The 24,093-nt window shown below is 39.2% G+C and overlaps 1 protein-coding gene across 2 annotated transcripts in view; it reads left to right on the forward strand.

Moving 5' to 3' along the window:
- The window catches only part of LOC115789936 (leucine-rich repeat and fibronectin type III domain-containing protein 1), a 133,927-nt gene that overhangs the window by 63,223 nt on the left and 46,611 nt on the right, over positions 1 to 24,093 (forward strand). For both annotated transcript variants that reach the window (XM_030743529.1, XM_030743530.1), the window contains exon 2: positions 8,852 to 8,903. The gene's annotated coding sequence lies outside the window, so the exon portion shown is untranslated. The remainder of the gene's footprint in view (positions 1 to 8,851; positions 8,904 to 24,093) is intronic.

Raw genomic sequence — 24,093 nt, forward strand, 5'->3', positions numbered from 1 at the left:
ATTCATCGTTTTTTAATTAGAGAACTAAGTAGCCCTGCATGGTTTAGCCTGCTACTACAGCCAGGCTTCATGTTCTCGTTCACCTCTGCAGAGAATTTAAAGTTCTGTAGCATTCCATTAGTGAGAAATGTGAAATGTTCATAATATAGGGTTTAAGCTCTCTTGCACCTTGTTAATGCTGCTCAGCACAATCTATATGACCATTAAAGATTTTGCATTAAACATTGCTTGTTTATGTCTGCTTTGAGATGAGTACATCAGCACACAGTGATGCAGCCAGTTATTGTTGCAGACCTGGTACATTGCTCTGTGAAAGTAGGAAGCCAGCAGTTGTTTTTAAAGCAAACCTATCCTCCGTGCACACTCTCTCATACCTACTGATTATTTATGTGGTGCTGGTAAATGTGCTGAGCGTATCTAAGTGTATAAATAGCATTACGGACATCATCAGAGACTTCTGCTCACAAGGGGGAAAGGGGAGGGGAAAGAGCTTACTACCAGAGCATTAGATCATGAGCTACGGAGACGATCCATCCTGACTCATCAAGAACTAAAGGAAACTCGGATTCTTCTCACGCTCTTAGTTTGCACGTCCGAGACTCACCGTTGACCCTGCTGACCTCTTTGGCCACATTGTGCACAGCTGTGTTCTGCTTATAGTTAGTCATATGAGATGACTAAGGGTATTACTCAATTACCTTTCCGTGGTTCACTGACTTATATATGTGGTACATGGTTTAGGATAAGACAGACTTGCAAATGTAACTGTGTGCTTTTTTTTTTTATTTTATTAAAAATAGCTGCATAACCAGAGCAATTATTAGAGCGTATCTTATTTGATGTGATTCTCTCAGGCATCTTGTATTATTGCTCAGTGTCTCAGTGGTCACTGTCTGCACCACAAAAAGATTTCCTTCCCAACAAAGGAGTCACAACATCCTAGTCATGGTAAATATTATCGTAAAACATAAGCACATTTTTTGCATTTGTGCATTCGTGTGTTCCGGCTCGCTGCAGTTCAGCCCGCAGCTGGCCTTTGCCTTAGGTTGTTGCCTTTGTCAAGGAGCTCTCTCATCTCTGGAGGTCACAATAGCTGCCCTGGAGGTACTGGTAATGGACAGTGTGCCAACTGTGGGCATGCTAAGAGAGCCATATGCTGTCTGCTAAATCGCACTCAGCAGAGGCAACAGTGTAATACGGCTATTTAGTGTCTGATAAAAATCACAACATATTTAACATGCTCAAGAGAGGAAAAACACTGCAGCTAAGCCATCACTTTAGCGTGCATTGTAGTGGCGCGGATATTTGCATCTTTGCAAATACCCGTTCCATCTTTGCTCCTTTTTCTTCTTACCATGTCACTTCTTCTTGTGTATTCAACATTGATTACTTCAAGATAGGGTATCAAACACGCAGGTCTTACCCAGACTCCAGACTCACATGCCTTCATAGGCCTCTCACTATTTGCAATTCATCTGACTGGTTAAGTTCATAGCCCCAATTTAAATATGTTTTTTGTTTTGTTTTGTTTTGTTTTTGTTTTTAGATTTGGTTTTGTAATCACTGTGTGGGCCATGGCCTTAAAATGTTTACTTTAACCTTCTGGAAAGTCAAGCAGAGTAATAGAGAAGTGGGTACTGTATGTGCTTGCTTTAGCCAGTGCTAAAGAGATCAATGCTCCAGAGTCTTTCAGTTTACTTAACATATGTGTTTGTATGCATAGTCATGTGAAAAAGAAAGCTTTAATTGAACTCTGCTGTCCTGTGAAAAACTTAAGAATATCCTTAATGTTTCCAATTAAGACAGTAAGTTGCAGCCAGGCGCTGCTCATCAAATGCACTTCATTTACTGAGTATCAGCAAGTGTGACCACCTCCATAAGAGCAGAAATCTTGACAGTTTGCAGGTCTGGAGCATTCTGGTGTGTGTTAACACAATACTCCAATCTTCCCAGGAGTGGACCTCCCAGCAAATCACCTAGGTCAGACCATATAATGCTCAGAAAAATTGCAAAAAACCCAAGAGATACATCTCAAACTCTACAGGGCTCAGTTAGCATATTAAATGTTAAAGTTCATGACAGGAGAATTAGAAAAAAGACTGAACAAGTATGACTTGTTTGGAAGGGTTGCCAGGAGAAAGCCTGTTCTCTCTAGAAAGAGCATACCAGCACAGCTTAGCTTTACAAAGCTGCCTTTGAACAAACTACAGGACTTCTGGAACAGTGTCCACTGGACAGACAAGACCAAAGCGGAGATGGCTGGCCATAATGTACTGAGCCAAGTTTGGTGAAAACCTAACACAGCATGTCAGCACAAATGCCTCATATCTGCTGTCAGGCATGGTGAAGGAGGGGTGGTGATTTTGGTTCATTTTTGTAGCCACAGAGAACTTGTTGACCATGAAGTCCTCTGTGTACCAAAGCAATCTAGAGCCAAATGTGACGCCAGCTGTTTGACAGCTAAAGCTTGGCCAAACCTGAGTCATGCAACAGGACAATGATCCCAAGCATAGCAGCAAATCTACAACAGAACAGCTGAAAAAGAAAAGGACCAAGGTGCTGCAATGACGCAGTCAAAGTCCAGGCCTCAACACAATTGAAATGCCATGGCAGGATGTTAGGAGAGCTCTGTATAATCAAATGCCTTCAATTGAACTGAAGCAGCGTTGTAAAGACGAGTGGGCAAAAATTCTTCACAATGATGTGAGAGACTGATAAAGTCATACAGAAAATGATTACATCAAGTTATTGCTGCTAAAGGTGGTGGGCGGGGGGGTTGTCAGAGTAGTCATACTGGTGCTATTACTGCCATCAGTTTCAGAGTCTATGAAGTTTGGCTGAGTCATGATTATTGCTAATGAAAAACTCATTAGGAATTCCGCACGGTGTTTCAACTGATAATGTTCCTGCAGCCACTGGCTTTATTTACACGACAAAGAGTAACAGGTGCTGAAAGTACTCGTAAAGTAATAGCATGACATTTTTTTTTTCCCGGGGGGTGGTGGGGGGGTGGTGGGGGCAGTTTTAGTTTCTGTGGGATATTCATCTGAAAATAACTTTTGTCGAATAAAGTGTGCATATGCGGTGACAAAATCCAAGCTTACTACTATCCAAACAGCTGCCTCACCCTGTGTGCTGAAGGGCTGTAGTTCTTAAAAAATGGTGAACAAAAAGCTGTTTGTCCTTGAGGATGGCTGCAGATGAGAAGCCTGGGTTGCTATGCTGGGTTAACAAAAGCAGAGAGAAGCAAACCACCACACTCACTGCTGCAGTATCTAATGAATCATCAATCAAGTAGAAATCGTCAGTATAAAAATGATATAAGACTCCAAATGTATGGATTCTAGAGCAGACAGTATTACTAGTAACTGATTAGGTACTTACAGTAATAGAATTAACTGTTATTTAGCTAAATGAGTCATTGTTTTGCTCTTTTTCCCAGGAAAAATCTCTCCTGGTTCCTACATTGTGAATGTGAGCATAATAAACTTTTCCGTGTATAACAGAAAATACTTAATGTCTTTGGATTTGGGGGAAGATGGTGAATTAAATGATTAAAAAAAAACAAAAAATCAGCCCAGGAAATAATAATCAGTATTAGTTACTTTTTTTGTAACAAGAAAGAAAATAAAGGCAAATATATTGATAAGGGAAGTAACAAGCTATGAGCACTATTTATTTTTAGCCACAGGAGTTGAGCTTTAAAAGCTACACACCATCTGTTTTAGCACAACTAAAGATCTGGCTACAGGCAGTATATGAGTCTAATGACATCCGAGCTTTGAAAGATGTTTTGAAGCAAAACTGCTTTTGTTTTCGAGCATCCGACCTTTCTCCTCGCCGCTGGAAGTCACACATCCCACTACAGTGTTTTTAATTAGAAAAATAGCTGCAAAATCCCATATATAGTGTCAAAAATCCTCTCACAAAACCCGATCAGCATGTCACTCAAGTGATGCAGACGCGCATGCAGTGGATGTGTCTGAGTGGGAGTTTGATGAGTCGATGGAGGGGCAGGTAGCATCCATTTACAATATGTACTATGACAGCTTAAAGCAGCTTGAAAAGCGCTGGTGATATTTGCAGCTTGTTGTATGCAGTGTGTGTTAATCAAATCCTTTAGGAATCCCTTAGGAACACAAACACGGGATGGGCATCTCAGTGAAAAGCAGCATGCATGAAATCCTCAGATCGATGTTTAGATCAGGCAAAGCTGGCCCTTTGACATTATGTATGTAAAATAAAATAAGCTGCATTGTATTAAATTTGATGATTTTGGATTTAGCTAATGTTTGGAATATCACCCACAGTGCACGTTAAGAGAGCTCGTGTAGGCAGGAGGTGAGCTGCAAACTTGACACAGAAGAAGAAGTGGAGGCATGTCTCTTTCTGATGTAATTGATTGCTACTGAACAACCTCTAAAGGTTGCTCTCAATGTCAGGGTCTTTTGTAGAGTTTTACCTTGTTTACACTCGGTAGAATGGAGAGTTTGGGTTGGTAAATATTTATTGCTTGGACAAACACGCTCCTACTGCCATGGCTGGGGCTGATGAAAATGGGCTGTTGAGATTTTAGTAAGATAGCTGTTTTGGCAATTAAATTTGACAGAGGAGAATCTGAGCCATTCCTATGTTGTCATTACTCCTGAAAAACTGGGCCTTTTTCCCTTCATCTCCTAAAGCTTCAATTAACAATGATAACGCCATGTGCATGTTTAGTTGTGTACTGGGGAGAGACAGAAGGAAATGTGGCTTCCTTGAACAGTTTTAACCTACAGTACTTCATATAGGTTAAACAAAATTTTGTTGGTGTGCTTGGAAAAGTTTAACACCAAACCTATCTTTGGGTTTGGTGGGTTTATACCCAGTCAGCACGATAATGTAGAGTAGTATAATGTAGAGTAGCAAGGAAATGTTAAATCACAGCAAATACAGAGATGTAAAGGATCATCCTGTCAGGTCAGGAGGCAGAGAATCAATTAATAATTTAGCTTGAAACTTACCATTTATTTGAAAAGTTTTTTCCCAGCTTACATTCAAAGACATATTACCAACAAATAATCTCTCTGCCAGATACTACTGCACCATTCATGAAAAAAATTTGAGTTTTTGTGACGGGTGACGTGAGTTAGTTGCTCTAAATAAGATTTAAATATTAAAAGACTTAAATATTAAATATTACAGTTTTACTCACTTGACTACAAGTTGGGGCAGCACAGGGGTGTGGTGGTTTGCACTGTTGCCTTACAGCAAGAGGGTCCTAAGTTCAAATCCTCCTTGGCCAGGGCCTTTCTGTGTGGAGTTTGCATGTTCTCCCCGTGTCTGTGTGGGTTTTCTCCGGGTACTCCAGTTTCCTCCTACAGTCCAAAGACGTGGAGTTAGGTTAATTGGTGATTCTAAACAATTTGCCATAGATGTGAATGGTTGTCTGTTAGCCCAGCCTCATAAACCCATACTTCATTTGCAAAAGAGCACAGAAAACATATCAAATGTACCATTTTAAGAAAACGGTTTGCTCATTTTTAATGACAGCAACATGTCTCAAAAACGGTGGGAACAGGGCCATGTTTACCACTGTGTAGCATCCCCTCTTCTTTTAACAATCTGTAAGCATCTGGGAACTGAAAAGACCAGTTGCTGGACTTTTGGGAGAGGAATTTTGTCCCATTCTTGTCTGATATAGGATTATGGCTGTTCAACAGTCCTGGGTCTTCTTTGTGGTATTTTTCATGATGCTCCACTACTACTGTGACAACATGCTGTTCTAATAGATGTGATTTTGCATTGTCTTGCTGAGGTATGCAAGGCCTTTCCTGGAATAAAGACATTGTCTGGAAGGGAGCATAATTGCTCAAAAGCCTGTATATACCTTTCAGTGTTGATGGTGCCTTTCCAGATGTGCAAGCTGCCAATTCCTTAGGCACCAATGCACCCCTATACCATCAGAGATGCAGGTGTAGTGTCTGATCGATCTGTGTGTTAAATTGTGTGTTAAACTGCATCTATGTATAGGTTTTCTTCTTTAGGATTATGGCCTTGAGTCAGGGCTGCTTTAGGAGTGAATGGTATGAGAGAGTGTAACCTTTTGTTGCTCTCTCTAAAAAAGGAATGACCTCACATACATGCAGGAAATAAGCTATACCTGGTTATTCAGAAAATACTTTATGTAGTGTCTGTATTGTTCTGTTAAACTTTCTATGTGTATGCATATATGGTCCCTTTCTTTTAGCCTTTATTGATTGTGCAGAAGGGTAACCTGAGCTTTAAGGTCTGGCCTCAAGCCAGAAGGAATGCATAGAATGTCCTTGTAGCTCTCTGGCTTGCCATATAAGGAGATGTCCAGATGTTTAGCTATAGGTTAGGAGGCTGAAGTTTGTTTCTTAACCATGTATGGAAGGCAGGATGTGGAGGTTGCCAACACTACACTATATAACTCTTGCAAGTCCCTTTGTCTGAGAGTTAGGGCGATTAGAGACTTACCCTCTCCCAGGTCGCAAAGGAAAGCGCCTGTTTTGACACTGTCTGTTTCTTTGCAATAAACTTTTGTATATATGCATTAAGACATTTGTCAGCGAGGATTTTTTCCCAAGAACACATCACTGAATACACCTTACAGGCTTTTGCACTGAGCACTGATAACAACCCAGATGGTCCCTCTCCTCCTTTATCTGGAGGACACAGCATCCAGTAATTACACATTTTGAGTTTTCCACAGTTTTCCACTTTGCTTCAATCCATTAAGTGAGCATTTGCCCAGTGATGGTGGCATTTCTGCATCATGTTCACATATGGCTTCTTCTTTGCACAAGAGAGCTTCAACCTGCATTTGTGCATGGCGCTGTAAACTGTATTCACAGGCATTGATTTAAATAAGGAGAGATCATTAGCAGGAATTGAAAATGATTTATTGATATACATAATTCAATTAAGCTATTTGGCCATTAGACTCCGATGGCCCATCGTGGCAGAATGGAATCCCAGTGGTGAAAGGAATTAGGACTGTACCCCCAGAGTCTAGACGCTGGCAGTGGTAAAGATAAGGATGGAGGCTTGGATGGAGCACTGAGTGACTTGGGTAAGGTGGAGATGGGGAGGAGGTGGGTTGCACGAATGAGTCTGTGAGGGAGAATGACAGGTAAGCAGTGAGATTTAAAATATGCAGAGTGGAGGCTGATTGGCTTGAAGAAGGCAGGCAGAAAGATGATGGGACTAGAGCAATGATGACAGCTTTGAGTCTGACAGCATGTGAAAATGGAAGTGACGTGAAGAATAAACAGTTGTGGCTGAACAAACGGGAAAGCAGATCAGTGAGTACAAATCTTAGTTATTGAACTTATGCATAAGCTTCATTTGTGGAAGTGTTCCTGAGCCCATGCAGTGATTTCCATGACAGAATCAACTGAGGGCCCAAAGATCACATGCTTCCAGTATAGATGTTCAGCCTTGTCCTTTGCACACAGAGATTTCTCCAGATTTTCAAAATATTTTGATGATATTATGTAGTATAGATGAGGAGATATTCACAATCTTCACAATTTTGCATTGAGGAACATTATTCTGAAATTTGTAGATACAGTTTTTTGCAGATTGGTGAACTTTTGCCCATCTTGTCTTCTGAAAAACTGCTCTTGTTACACCCAATCATTGTCACTGATGTGTTGCCAATTAACCTAATTAGTTGCAAAATTTCCTTCCAGCTGTTTCTTTTCATTACTGTTTACCTTTCCAGCCTTTTGTTGCCATCAAATTCCAAATGAGCTAATATTTTTCATGAAATAGTAAATTGTCTCTTTTTAAACATTTGGTATGTTTTACTGTGAATAAAATATTGGTTTATGAGATTTACAAATCATTGAATTCAGTTTTATTTATATTTTACACAACATCAATTTTTTAATTGGGGTTATATAAAGAAAACAAGTTCATATCTAATCCTGCAATGACAAGAGACCAGTGACAATGAATTAGACAGTAGGTGTCACTCATGTTAAATCCATCCACCTGTAAAATCTATTTCCTGCTTTGCCTTTTTGGTTTAAAGCTGGTAAAAGACAATGTTTACTGCTACAATGTTCTGTAGTGCTGATAAGAGGTTTAAGGTTGGTTCACAGCTTTGAGACAGTGTGGCAGAATCAGTGCAGATTTTATTAATTAATGAAATGATTAGATTGATGATTAATTTATTTCATTAAATAACAGTTAAACTAAAAGAGTGGGTATAATTAATGAGCTGGGAGACATTGTTTCTATACCAGCAATCTTTAATCACTCGGTCAGTGCGGAGGCTGCATTGGATTAAAGAACCTTATGGCATTTCTTTATCACTCTGTTAAAGTTATTAGCTTCATTGAACCTTTCTATTGTCATATGGGTGACATCTTAATAATAAAATTTGCAATGATAATGCAGTCTGTTACTTAGCATATGGCACAAAAGAAGAGCGCAAAACCTCCAGAAACGACATGTTCAGCATTGAGTCGGTATTCATTGAATCCGCTCATCCCATTTAATACCTGTAATGACAATCCGAGCTTAAATATTATATAGACTTCAGAAAAATATTAATTATTTATATAACGCTGGAAATCATCTTTAGAGAAGGAGGCAAGAAAAGTGATATTTCTTCTGGAAAATTTCATCTAGCAGAGAGGCTGTGTAGGCAGAACATTTTTTTTTTGTTCCACCAATACAGAAATATCAAATCATTTGTATTAAGTCTGGGATGGAATCAAAGATTGAACTATAAATTGAACCTTTTTACAATTCTGACACTATTACAACTGCTGCCGTATGGCCCCCAATGTTATTTGTGCCTGCACATTAAGGTGTGACCGTTTATTTCTCTCCGCAGGCTGCTTTGAACTGAACCCTGTGAGGAGCATCCAAAACAGCCCGGTATTCTGGTGAGTTCCCAAATTGAAATTAAAACCCTCTTCACATTTGCATAACACACTACAATACATCCAGACTGTTAATGCGAGCACAAAGTGACGGGGCAGCTGGACGAAAATAAAGACGCTTTGATAACAATATGCTAAAGGAATATTGTCACCCTTTGACTCGATCGATCGCTCAGGGTCAATATGTTTGACTCATCATGCAAGCATATTCTCTGCACAAAGGCGAAGCTTACAGATTTACTCTTTCCTTCCTTTTTTCTCCCACATACACTACCTCGAATGGAGAAAAAGAGCAGTTCAAAAGCACAGCGTCTCATTCTTTTCCTTCCCTTTGTCACACGCAGCTTTAACCACATGTTCACATACAGAAAGGAGAGAGCGACGGGGAGAAAAAGAGAGAGAAAGAGAGAGATCCTCGGCAGAGTGACTCTGTTAACTATCCTCTCACATAGGCAGGGTTGGGCTGGCGCCACGGCTGTTTGCCTCATAGCCTGCGCAATGGGAGTCGGCTCCATTATCAGAGCTGCTGCTTCACCACCCTGCAGCAAACCCAGCATCCTCTGCTCCTGCAGATTTAATTTCTTATCTCAATAGGGAAAACAGCCTCTCTGATGAACAGCAGAAAACACCCTGGGCTGCTGTGAACACGGATTGAGAATACATACAATAGATGGCTTGATAAACTTATGAGTGTATGTAACATTTGTATTCCTCATAGGAATTGGCGATTTGTCATAGATATTCAAAGGAACTTGCTTTATACAGTAAATAATGACTAAGGGAATGAAGGTTGGGTTCACCATCATGTAATGAGGCAATTATTTATGAGCCTCCAATGAAGCACATATCACACCTTAAACAGGATCCCTGGCAGGTGAACGCCTATAATGTGTTGCTGTTATTCTAAGACAAGCCAAGTTGTCCTCATGTTTCTGTTTGCACATAAATAGCTTTTCAACTGCCGCACTCTCACATGACATAAACTCAGCATGAACCCATGCCTCATGTGTGTTTCCTCTGTCAAACGTCTTGCGAGAGCACATTATCACCTCTCAGAAAATAGAGCAGCTGGATATTCCTCATGACCAGTTTTTCTAAATGCCTTTGTGCAAAAACAAAGAATATGCAAGCTTCTTACTGTGACGTTGCTTTAGATTTTTTTTTCTTCTTCTATTTTTTTCACATTTGCTTCCTTTGTGACAATGGCAAAAGTTCTTTCTTGGTCCAATAAGAATGGACACGCTGTGGCTTTTCCAACCCTTTGCTAACAGCTTCATCAATGTCATGAAAAGCCACTACAGTGGTAATTGTGTGTCAACATTCCCATACCCTGAAACAAAAGTTATTATGTGAACACAAAGAAGTAATGTCACTGGATATACCCTTACTAAATTAGGTTTCCTGTGTTTACAGTAATCACCTGGTAGGTCTCTACTTACTGACAGTAGCGCTGTCTTATCTGTGGTCCAAAGCTTCTAGAGTAATTTATTACAGTCATCAAAGTTTCATGATCTTCTTGGCTTGTAAGAGGTTTTACCCAGTGGCGGAGAGAGTATTCAGAACCTTCAGTAAGCTGAAATCCCCTCTCTGGTCTAAGCCCCCCTCACCAGATGTGCATGCACACATATGTGCCAAAAATAAGTCGCTGCTGACTTTTAGCTTCACTCAAGTTGAACCTCACACTGCCAGGTGAAAGTCATCTGTTCACCCCATTGCACCCACACATCTTACTTCCCTGAATCTTGTTCTTTGTTCCACTTTGTATTACTCACCCAGTTTGGGCTAAAAAAAAAAAAATCTATGTTTGGGCAAAAGCTCCTGTATCAGGCTTTAGCCTGTAAAGAAAAAAGGAGGTGCAGAGTTTTTGTTACTTTGCGGTCCCCTTGAGTCATAAGATGCGAAAAGGTTATTATTATACAACATGGTTTCTGCCCCAGCTTTTAGCTGCTTTCACACATAAATTTCACACATAACTGTCTGAATGATCAGGTACAGGACACTGTCCAACATTGCCCTTTCACACATACCATGTGTTGACACGACTGGAAATACTCTTTCATTTGGGGGGGGGGGGGGGGGGGGGGGGCACCGGGATAGAGCGGGCAGGTGACATGAGAGAAATGTCATCAGAATGCACACTCGTCTTTGTGAAATCTCTGGGCAATTACTCACTCTGTTCACAGATGGACTCAAGCTGACATCGCACGAACTTTACACAGATTGATTCTGATATTTTTGTTCTCACATACAGCTCTTCCAGCTAATGTCTAGCAAAGTTCAAGGCTGCAGTGCATGTGTGAAAACAGCTTTAGTTTTCAGTCTGTACCCCTTTTTAACAAGTTAATGCTACACCCACATGTCCTCAGATCATGTATTTCAAGTTGCAGCTCCAGATGTCCCACAGAATATTATGAATTCCAAACAGAGTGTCAAGAGCCAAGAGATGCTTGAGCAGATGAGCCAGTGGTAACAGCAGCACATTCACCTGACCACATGGTAGCTGATGTAGCCCTGATTGAGACATTCTGTTGATTCTAACTTTCTCAATTTGCATTCGATAGCCAATGCGTGCATGCTAATTTTGGCATACAATGTCACAGCTATAAAATCAGGATATGCAAAGCAGCAGCTCTGAAAATGGCTTGGAAATGACTGCTGGTTAGCATGTAGTAAATGTGCAGCACTTCAGTCATTTCTTTTGCTAATTCTGTTGTCTGGCCACAGGGAGAAAAATGAGGAAGGCTTTACTGGGAATTTGTCTGTGTTTAAATAAGGTATGTGTGAGCGCAGAGAGTAACAGATGTAAAGGGTTCATAGAAAGCCAGCCGAGTTTATCTAGCACCAAAAAACAAAAGGCCTTGATGAAAACAGTTTTTGTTTTCCAAGTTTCCAGAATTTAGTATTACAATTTTGAAAGATCTCTTGGCTGTGAGATAAGGATTTCTGTGGTGCAGACATTGCCATAAAAAAAAAAAAATATCCACTTGTATTTAGTTCCCCAGATGCTGGGAGTACATGAAGACTCTTGTGTTCACTCTTACAGCCAACAACAGATTTGATGTTCTTTGCTCTTGATTGAGATATTTTAGAGTTTGAAGAAGCGACTCTGGTGAGAAAATAGCAGTCTTGGACGGCCGCTCAGTCAAAATAGGGAGGGTCTGTGCCTACTCAGGCAGACCTATTCTAGTGGGGGTTATGCTCATCTGGTTTTGACGTCACAGCCTACTGCAAACTTCGCTGGCTGATTCAGAGGCAGACTTTCTGGTTCATGGGGAAAGAATGAGGGGAACGGCCTGTCATTGTATTTTGTGATTTTCTGGATATATGGAGGACATGTAATAAAATCAGATTTCTAAATCAAGTCATACATTCACAATTTTTTTTAGAAAGGAAGACATCTAAAAGGTTAACATACACTGTAATGTAACAGTGCAAGAACAGACATAATGTCCAAAAATGAACAACACTGCAAATGCACATATCATGATATGTCAGTGAAATATATCATGGCCACAAAACAACTATTAAATCTGATCATGTTTCTGAATGCTGGGGTTTATATATTGTGGCACTTTGAGAGGACATTGATTTTTCTTGCTTTGAACTGGCAGTCCTGCAGGATATGTTCTGCACAAAGGGAGTGTCTAGTTTGAGCACTGCACAGCAAAGCAGCCATCAGTTAATTTGGCACTTGGATAGAAATAGAATATCCTTTTAAAGTCAAAACACTTGCATTATCAATTTAATTTACCTAGGAATACATAAAAGGAGATACAGAGCCTTTTATGATTTCTTAAAATGAGCAGAATATCTGTGAGGCTGTGATTGGGATTTAGTTTAGCAGAGGGCAGGTTTAACTCAGTGGTGTAAATTAAAAACAAAGTGGACGACAGGGTCTTAAGATTCTGAGGGAGGTGATTTTGGTTTCCTTTGGTAGCGAGCTTAGTGCAGGAAATGAGTTTGACACCTTTGACATGTTATTACATGTGAAATCCAGGTTACAGTACTTTGGTTCGTTTTCCCCTCTAAAAGCCCTTTTATATGGAGGAACTGAAAAGAACATAGCTCAGCACAGAGTAAGGACAATTTTATATATACATACATACATATATATATACATATATATATATATATACATGCCACTGATGTGTATATATATATATATATATATATATATATATATATATATATATATATATATATATATATATATATACATATACATATATATATATATATATATATATATATATATATATATATATATATATATATATATATATATATATATATATATATATATATATATGTATATATATATATATATATATATATATACATATATATATATATATATATATATATATATATACACATCAGTGGCACAGTCTTTCAAGAAGCACTGCAAAGCAACTTGAGCTATGGCGGATAATGATAGACTGAGAAGGCATTAGTTTTGAAAAATTGAAAACTGAATGCAAAGAAGATTCTGAAAGGAAACAAAAAAACATGTGTTTAAAGCTCCACAGTGGGGATCATGATGGCAGATATATTGGTTAGCTTTCTTACTGCTCAATCCTCAAAGAACTAAACAAATGCATTTGTACGATACAGAATTTAAAACGTCAGAATTGTCAATTCAGCAGTCAAAACAAATCAAGTTGTGTGACCCTTTAATCACTGATACTCAACTGCTTGCTGACAGTTTAAGGATGCTATCAGTGAGGAACGCAGTAAACTTTAAGTGAGAACACAGTAGGTGTAAATGTAAGGTTGCAGCAAATGAAATAAGCGTGTAAATAAATAATCATTGTGCAGTTTAATTAGTGCTGATACTTTGGGATGCTGTTAAAATGCTTATTTAACAGTTCTCCTTCCCTTAAGTTTGACAAACGCTTCATAAGCATTACCTCAGGTTAAAAAAATACCCAGTGTTTTCTATAAAGAATAAAATCATTTCCATAATACTTTATATAATTAACCAGCCCCGAGCAAGGTATTTATAAATGATGGATTAAAACCAACAATATAGATGTTTTGGTATTTATGTACAGTACTTTGCAAAAGTCTTCAGCCACTCCTCATTTCTTTGTCTTTTTGCTAGGAAAATGGGAAATATGTGCAATGATTTATTCACACATAGAAGGAAATATAATATATAAGGCAAAAACACAGTCTGTACTGTTCTAACGTATGACCACCTTTATTTTTCAGCACAGCCTGAACTCTCCTTGCTAAACTTTCTTGTCATTTCTTTAAGTACTCTTCAGGAATAGTTCTCCACGCTTCTTGAAGATCATTCAGAGCTTCTTCTTTGGATGTTGGCTGCCTTTTATTCCATTCTCTTCCACAGTGTTTCAGTAATGTTGAGGTCCAGGCTCTGGGAAGGCCAGTCTATAACTGATAGCATCATTGTCATACTGAGCAGTGAAAGTTGTTGCCAATCAGACAATTTCCAGATAGTACTGCATGGATTAAAATCTGACTGTACTTTTTGGTGTTATGAGTGTTATATTAAGTGGCTTAACAAACAACAACAAAAAAACATTCTTTTGAAAATAGTCAAGTACAATGGCTAGACTGAAAATGGGTGAAAAAGCAGCCTATGACCAAAGAAAAGTGTTGAAAGATCTCCAGAAAGCCTGAAGAACAGTCTGGCTCCTTGGATGCAAAATATAAAGAAAAAAATGAGGGGTGACGCAAGACTTTTGCACATTATTGTAAATAGAGTTCTTTTGCACTAATTTTTTAAACTGTGCAAAATTTCAGACTTAATATTTCTTTGCAGTTTGTGTTTTTCTCATGTTATACAGCAGAAAAAAGCAAAACCATGCTGACATGAGTCTAATGCCTTGTGAAATGAGAACACATTCAACATGCCAAATAACAGCACAACAAAATATAGATTTTTCAGCCTCATTTTGAAATTAGGCTCCCTCCTTGCAAATAGCTGTTTTGATGGCTTCTGCTGCTTTTCTCAAGTTGCTATAATTAAACAGAAGGAGGCCGCGACCCTTCTTTATTCCGTGTCAGTTTGAGAAATGGCTGTTGTAAACCGCACAGTCTTAAAACAATACGAGCTGAACAACAGTGAGATTTCACACACAGTGGAATCCATTTTAAGGAGAGTGCGCGTATTTAAGGATTTGTAAACTGATCTTCATTCTGCAGCTGCATAAATGTTGGAAAATCCACCAAAAACCTCAGTTCTGGCAAGTTTTCTAACCAGCATTACACCATATGTTCTTCTTATCACAGAAAGGTATATATACTGCTATTGGTGAATGAAAACCTATGACAGAGCTAGCTTAGATCCCTTCCTCTGGAAATGACTTGAGTTGTGTTAGTTTCACTTATAGATAAACACATTAGAAAATAGGGTTAATAAGAGTCAATGTTAAGGTCTGTTTAACAGCGTTAAAGCACCTCAAGGTTCTTTGAGTGAGAGTAACACTCTATCACTAGGTAATCTTTTTGAATTACAGAAAGAACTTCTTTTTTTTTTTCTTTAATCTACCTCATGTCACCCGTAGGTCTACACCCACAGCACAGTCCCTGATCTGACAACATCCTCAGGATAACTCTCATATATCATCATTAGAAAGCACAGATCCAGGCACTTTGTCAGAGTTTGCCGTCCGGTGAAAAGGTACAAAGGGGGCAGAAAATAGATCTCTTTGATGAACAACAGATTATGATGGAGAGGTGAGCAAACATTCTTCTCATTCGCTGCCCACATATGCGTTGTAGCAAGACTTGCTATCATACACAGAAGCAAATTGATGTCTGATCCCAAAGACAAGCCACAAATGGGGTGTAATCCTCCTGGATCTTTGAAAAAAAAAACAAAAAAAAAACTACAGAGTAAATCTCTCTTTTTATTGCAAATTTAAAGACTGCATAAAATTTATAGCTTGGCTGATTTTGTCATGATCCTGGGCCGGTGGCCCAGCGTTTTGAGTTCTTTTGTGTAGCTTTCTTTTGTTGTACTTTTCAGGTTGTTTTCTTGGTGGTTCTTTTGGTTTCTCTGTTTGTTGTTTGAGTGTGCGGTTTGGTTTCCCTTGTTGTTTCATTTTGTAATATTGCCCTTGTCAAGTTTTCAGTGTTAGGTCTGCGTCTGTTATGTTTAGTCAGTTGATGTTTTATTTTTACAGTCTCATGTTCCCTGTGCTTTGTGTTTAGTTTTGCTTCCCCTTTGTCATTTGGTTCATTTGGTTCACCTGTCGTCCCCTGTTGTTTCCACTTGCCCTAATCCCCTTGTGGGTATTTAAGCCCTTAGTTTTCCCTCTGTTCCTTGTTCGGGTCCTCGTCTTGTCCACATGTATATGACAACGGCTGTGTGTTTTGTTTTTCAAGTTTTTGAGTTTTTCATGTTTCAAGTTTTCAGTTTCAAGTTTCGAGTTTGTTGTGTTTTTTGTTGCGGGCTCCCCATCCGCCTGTTTTCTGTTTAATGCCTGGTCTCAGTAAACCTGCACGACAAATCAGCTCTCACCTGCGTCCTGCTTTGAGGTCCTTCCTGCCTCGCTTGCACCAGCCGTGACAGATTTAGCTTTTTTACATTTTCATTATTTATTACATGATTATACAGTTGAAAGTATTAATAGTCTGTTTGTGTGTGTGTATATATATATAAATATATATATATATACACACACACACACACACACACAAAGCTTGTGTACAAACACAAGCTTTCTTTCACTGTCTTGCATGCCTGTTTTATCAGAGGATCAGCAGCTGCTCTCAGCCCAAGTCTGATTGTTTTAATGTGACAAGTCTGACTTAAAAATTCCAGCGGAGTTCTGTGAGTTGAGAGCTTGCCCCAACTGATTCTCCACCAACTGAAGTGTGTGTTTCCTCAACTTTAGTTAGCCAACCTCTCAGGAAGGTGCCTCTAAATATAGAAACCTCTCTGACAACACGTTAACTCTCAAGTGTGAGAACAGGCACTAGTTTCCAGATGCCTGAACATACTGCAAAAAGAGACTGAGAATGGAATATCCAGGGCTATTGATAGTTTAACCTTTGAAACAATGTTCAGTGTTCAGCATATTTGTAGTGTAAAGTGAGCTACAACAGTGATTATTTTCTTACTTTGTTGTACAAAAGGCATTTGAGATGTTTAGTTTTTTTATACATCATGAAACATCATCAAGGAGTCATCTTAACATCCCAGATTTATTGTGCAAGATGACAAAGAGCCAAAACATAGAACCAAACAAAGTCATAAAGAGCTATCTTTAGTGACAAGAAGAACAAGGAGTCCTGCAGCAGATGGAACAGTTCCCACGGTGCCTGGATGTCAGCAACATGGAGTCTGAGATTAAACAAAGACACTGAGACAACCTAAATCCACAGAAGAACTCTGGCAAGTTCTCCTACATGTAAAACACCTTGAACTACTAGTGATATGTAAAAGCCAAGGGATGGACACATAATAATAGTTTTTCTCTAAATCTCAAATTAAATAGTAAATAAAAAGGAACATACACTTCTAGTGACTTAAACCTTTGCAAAGAGCTACCGATGTCTATTTATGTAGCCTGTATTGATTTTGTAGGAAACTCTTTGCAAATGTAAACTTTCAGCTGCCGGAAAGATATAAACATGTACAGTACCCATATTTATGAAGTAACAAATCACTGATTACATTAGAAATCCATCTTCATAAAACAAAACAAAACAAAACAAAAAATTCATGCTACATGTTTAGTTTGCTGTCGTGGCTACTTTATTAGGTACACATGTTCACCTGCTCGTTTCCGCAAATATCTAATCAGCCAATTACAAGGCAGCATTTAGGCATGTGGACATGGCCAAAATGGCCTGCTGAAATTCACACTGAGTATCAGAATAGAGAAAAGAGGTGAAAGGAGTGTCAGATTCTGCTGTGGCATTCAGCTGATGGGGTCTAAACAACATGAAAGCATGGCGCCATCCTGCCTTATATCAACTGTTCAGGCTGCAGGTGGTGGTATAATGGTGTGGGGGATATTTTCTTTGCACAAATGATACTTAAATGTCCTCCACAGTTGCCAGATCTCAATCCAATAGAGCACCTTTGGGATGTGGTGGAATGGGATATTCGCATCATGCATGTAAAGCCAACAAATTCGCAGCATCTGTGCGGTAACATGTTAATATGGACTAGAGGAATGTTTCCTACACCTTGTTGAATCTATGCCATGAAGACTTAAGGCAGTTCTGAGGTCCAACCCAATACTCGTAAGGCTAATAAAGTGGCAATGAGTGTATATTATGATTGTTTTCATAGAAATCACTTAGTCAGGTCATCAAGGCTGAAAAACATAATCAGCAATGCTGTTTAGATTCAAATAATAATTGTATTCCTGGAGGCATTGGTTGTTTGTGTTTACATATCCTAGAGTTATACTGCTGGCTTTGCTGGCCTGATACCGTAGTTGTACATGACAATAGGTTTCTTTCAAAAGGGACATCCAGAAACACAATTTTCTAAGATTTATATAGTGTTACAATGTCAGGTCTATGTTATAAGGCAGCAGCCTGCTCAGGTTCCCCTCTGCTTCAACCCATCCAACGTCCAATTGTTGACACATGCCCAAAGCAGCTGTTTGTGCTTCTTTTCTTCCTTTCTCTATCCAGCATTTTCTGGCTCAAAAAAAAAAAAAAAAAAAAAAAAAAATATATATATATATATATATATATATATATATATATATATATATATATATATATATATATATATATATATATATATATTAGGGATGGCACGATACCACTTTTTTATGTCCGATACCGATATTTTACATTTGGATATCGGCCGATACCGATATAAATCCGATATTTAAAATTGATCAAGGCATTTAAAAACATAAAAAAAAAGAAGTCAACAGTCTCTCACACAACAAAATCAGTCTTTTAGTTGTCCCACATACAAGACTAAGGACCAGGGCGGGCAGAGCTTTTTAGGCAGTGGCACCAAAGCTCTGGAACTGTTTACTACTCCAGCTCCATTTAGCTGACTCTGTGGCATCACTTAAAAATTAGTTGGTTTCTGACTTTCTTTTTCTTTTAATATGGTAATGTTATGTTTTTAACATAGTGTTTTCTGAGGGTGGGGTGGGGGGGGGGTGATATTGTGTTTTAATTATTGTACAGCGCTTTTCTGTCTGTGAAAAACGCTATATAAATAAACTTTACTTACTTACAACAATAACTATCACCTGAATCCTGTTGCTTCTGTGTGAGAAGCATGTTGCAAATTTCATTAGGGCTGCAACTATCGATTATTTTAGCAATTGTGTATTCTGTTTATATTGATTACCCAAGTAACTGGATAAGAAATACTTTTTTTCATATTAACAGTTCATCTGCATATTTTAACTTCCGTACTGCAGTTTTTCCCTGTGTGAAACAAACAGGGTGGATTTCTTCACTTACTGATCAGGTGGTTGATGAAGGATCTCCAGCTGTTTCTCAGTAAAGGTTTAATGGAGGTTACAGGGACGAAAGGCTTCTTTTGGACACTAGAAAAACATTTCCTTCTGCTCCATCTGAGCGCGCCGGCTCCGCCTCTTTCCGCTTGTGCAGACAGACTGCACGTAAATCAGCTGACTGCTGCTGTTGCGTCATCAGTGTTCACGTGAAAAATAGGGGCTGCGTGAGCGCAATCTTGTAATGCTTTATATTTACAAGCATTCTCCTAAATATGTTTCTACTGCAGGTCTATATTTAGTCACAAATCAGGGATTAAAGTATCAAAAATATTTTGACGGCGAAGGGGTCCTTCTGGTACCGGACGGTCACTAGTGCTAATAGCTGTGCTCGCTAGCAGTATGTCCGGGAGCTGAAGTAGAGAAAAAAATAGCTGATTCTCAGAACAGCGAGCACAACACACAAACAAGGCAGAGAGCAGTGGAGGCGGAAAAACATGTCAGCGATGATCGCTCAGTGTCAAAGGGAATCCGTCGCAGCGACGGAGCATCTGAGGGGGTTGTTTTCTAACTCCTGATCCCCCACTCCATTCCAGTAGGTGGTGGTAATGCAGCTCTAAGCTGGTTTGGTCAACCGCAAACCCACAAGAAGAAGAAGACGACTGAGCCCTGTAATGCAGCTAATGTGAGCGAAACGTTATTTAATATATCGGATTACATTTTTTTATTTCTTTCCGATATCCGATCCAGTAATTTAGGCCAGTATCGGACCGATACCGATACTGAATATCGGATCGGCGCATCCCTAATATATATATATATATATATATATATATATATATATATATATATATATATATATATATAATATATAAATAAGATGGTCATGTGTTCAGTAAAGAGTAGTTTAAAAAAGGGGGGGAAGTCCAGCTACTATTGTTTGTTTTGTGAGCTTTCCATTGCCATCTTTTCTTAGCCTGCCAGTCAGAACACAGTGATCTCATGAAGAGGAAGGAGACAGGACCTTAAACTTTATTTTTCAGATAGGAACTGACCTGAGGGGCTCAATAAAGAGAGCAACATAATACAGATCTGGAGTTTATGAACTGTAAATCATGCAAAAAAATATGCCGTTAGACCTCCAGAATAAAATCATAGCCCTAGAAATATACACTACATGCCCCCTTTAAAATGTCCCCTTCGAAAATAGCCTCAAAAGAAGCAGCAAGTGCCAGCAGGAAAACTAGAGCAGATGCTGAGTAAGTATCTCTTTGCCACAGAGCGTTTTACATGATTAGGAATGTGGTCACTTTAATTGGCAACTAATTAGCAAATCAATTGCAAAGATGTTTATTGTTTCTGCTGACCTTTCCCATCCTCACAAAAGTAGTGCTCTTTCAGTTGTTTTTGGAAATTACACAAAACAATACAAAACATTTGTCACAAAATTCGACAGTAAAGGACAAACCAAGAATACAGGTTGAGAACGCCTTCTGGCGAGGGATATGCCCTATAATGGTGAAGCCTTATGGTGTGTCACAAAGAATATGTTGGTTGTATTTGCAGTAAAGTTTGGAGTTGGAAAGTGAGGGGGGGGCTTGCCCTGAAACAGACAAGACAAATCTGCATAACAGGTCTGATTTTTTTTTCTCTTTCTGCATTCATTCATCGGGGCCAGCACTCATTTAATTGAAATCAATATGATGTAAATGGGTAAGATGCTCCCAGTGACATTATTATCACCTGCAATCTAGGCAGGCTGATGATGTTCCTTGAAAGCAGCAAACACAAACACAGTGTACAAGAAGCAGACAAAACAATGTCAACGCATATACAGGAAGATGCAGCTGAAGCTAGAAAAACAACTAAAGAAATTACTTACACACACACACACACACACACACACACACACACACACACACACACACACACACACACACACACACACACACACACATCCAGTGAGTCAAGACTTAACATCACAAAGCACTTAGGAATTATAGCGGTTTGTGAGTGGCATTACAGTCACAACAATAGTTACAGCAAAAACACAAAAAAAGCATTTTTAGGTTGCAGGCTGATGTTTGAATAATGCTGTTTATAATTCCTATCTCTTACTTTCAGTCTGCCTCTTTACTGTGTAATGAGTATAAGTCAGATAGTAACTTGAGCTTGCTGCCGGTGAGAGAACTTGGGTTCAGGGATCTTGGATTAAGATCAGAACCACAGAGAAATACAATATGTTGGTATACACGGTCCAAAATGTGGAAAAAGAAATTCTTTAGGACTTTTAACTGTGCAAATATCTCAACTGTTTGACTTTTTAAACATTTGTCAGTGAATATAGAACAGATAATAAATGTGTTAACCTGTGCTGGTGGAGTTGGTAAGAAATGGCAATCAGCCTCTCAGTATGATGTCTTACAAGAGCGCCATGTTTAACGGTTCATGCTGTGAGTTTCTCAGGAGAATTGTGTCAGACCTGGCATCTCCGGAGACAGACGTCTCAGGCTGCAGGAAAATGAGAGATAGATTGGATCAAAGATTAAGAGCACCCTGACATGTGGCTTTCTTGCTCTCCGACCCAAAGCCTGACCGAGCCTTTTTTTGCTTAGGAAGCGTGCACAGCTGCATCGATTACAAGTGCATGTCAGCAGTTTGATAGATCCGATAAAAGAAAATCTAATGCAGATGAAAATGTGAAGTACAAACCTGATGGGGTGAGACAAAGCATAACAGAAATTCATAACAGAAATCATGTTCCCTTTGTTTGAAATAAGCCGCCTCTGTTTGTGCAGCACAAGAGGAGCTATAAATTATTCAGGTGCTCCCTGACAGCCGCCCATTTACAGCTGCTCACTTGCGTCTGACTGGACGTATTCTTCTGCCGTATTCCTCTGCGATCTGCCTGTTTTAAAATGGCAGCAAAATACATGTGACCTCTGAGTAGATCTGTTCCTTCACTCTAATGCTTAATTTATTCATTACTCTCTCCCTGTACCGTGTATGCACTGCTAAGCCCCTAATCGTAAATATTGTAGAATATCAAAATGAATGTGAAGGGGAAGGAGCACATAGGATTATTACAGCAACATGTAAATAACACGGTGAAGTACAGCTCCTTCTTCATCACAGTGTTGGCACAAGGAAAGGGGATGAGAGAGGAATAACAGAATGCAGTGGTCATAGATAATAACACCATTTGCTGTATTGTAGCCCATGAAGGACATCTCCTTCCAGAAAGCTCAGCATGTCATTTTTCTTCACTGCTGTTCCTTCATTCATGCTGATGTGAGGTTTGCTGTAGTGACTGCCAGGAAAAGGGAGGATGGTTGAATGCTCTCTCTGTGAAGCATTTCTTTGGGTTTGAACACTCACATCTCCACGACTAGCTGTCTTTACTGTTTGAGGGCTCTCTCACTTTCTGCAGATGCATGTTCACGACACTGGGAAATGGCCTATCAGGCAATCAGTTCTGGCAAAAAGCAAGTGCCATTCTGCAGACTTTGCGGCGCTTGTGACATATTTTGATACTTTATTTAACCCTAGAACACTAATGTGCAGTTTTGTAACACTATTACTTCCCATCAAAATATATTAAGGTTCAACAATACGTGAAAAATATGAAGTGCTCTTCTTTTATTTCTCCCTATACAGCATCTAACAAAAAAAAGAAAAAAGAAATCGAAAGCCTATAAAAAGGCTCTAAAATTATTGAAAAATTAGGGAATTGTTAATGAAAAAACTCATTAAAAAATAAATAAATAATGGGACTGGGAACTTGTTTTTCAGTACATTGATTCCTGGTACAAGTGAGCCCTGTCCAGTGAAGGCACAGTCTCCCAGCATCACTGACAACTGTGGGAGGAGAGATAAACATAAAATAGCTTTTTTTTTTTTTTTTGAGAGGGGAGAAATGATCCCTATAAAATAAATAATTTTGACTATGTGAATTCTGCATGCAACTCAGACAGCAGCAACACAATGAAAATCACATGACTAAAATCCCATGGCTGAAAAATCACCCGACGTTAGTGTTCTAGTGTTAAAATATGTAATCAGACTCCATTTCTCCCCCCCAGTAGCAATCATTTATTCTCCTTCCATACGGTAATTATTCTCTGTATAATAATTTTTATTATTAGTAGTAGAGTCTGTTATTCCCATGCTGAATACAGATTGTCTTCACACGCACAAATGATTCACAGGAAAACAATGCATGCATGTAATCCATCCAGGCTGTCTTCTCTTGAAGAAAGACGGCATCACTCATTTCAGCGAGTGACTCAATAGACATATGTTTATGTTCAAGCTACAAATCCCTCTAGAGGCTGTAGTAATTATAATGGGAGCAATGGGAGAGATTGAGGTGATGTTATAATAGAGTGACAGTTTGCATAAGGAGATTTTAATGGGTGGATGGACCTATCAACAAAACATTGCACTTTACTACAGGATACAGCAGTTTATGTCTTATTCTTGCTGGTCCCCCAACATCTGAGGCAGACCTATCCAGGCCCAGAGCACAAGAGCAGATGCTAAGCAACACCATAGAGGCAGGAGTCTTCTACAACTGACTGGACCCAAGTTGTAGGCTGTGCAAACGTGCCCCGGAGGCAGTCCAGCACATAGCAGTGGGATGTGTGCTGCAAGCTGGGACAGCATACACTAAAAGGCATGACCAAGTGGCTTGGACAGTGTACATGAACATCTGTGCCTCACATTGATTAATCCCCACGTTCCAGTGGAAGACACCTGTGAAGGTGGTTTGAGAACAA

This window comes from Archocentrus centrarchus, chromosome 13 (assembly GCF_007364275.1).
Source record: "Archocentrus centrarchus isolate MPI-CPG fArcCen1 chromosome 13, fArcCen1, whole genome shotgun sequence".
NCBI lineage: Eukaryota > Metazoa > Chordata > Actinopteri > Cichliformes > Cichlidae > Archocentrus > Archocentrus centrarchus.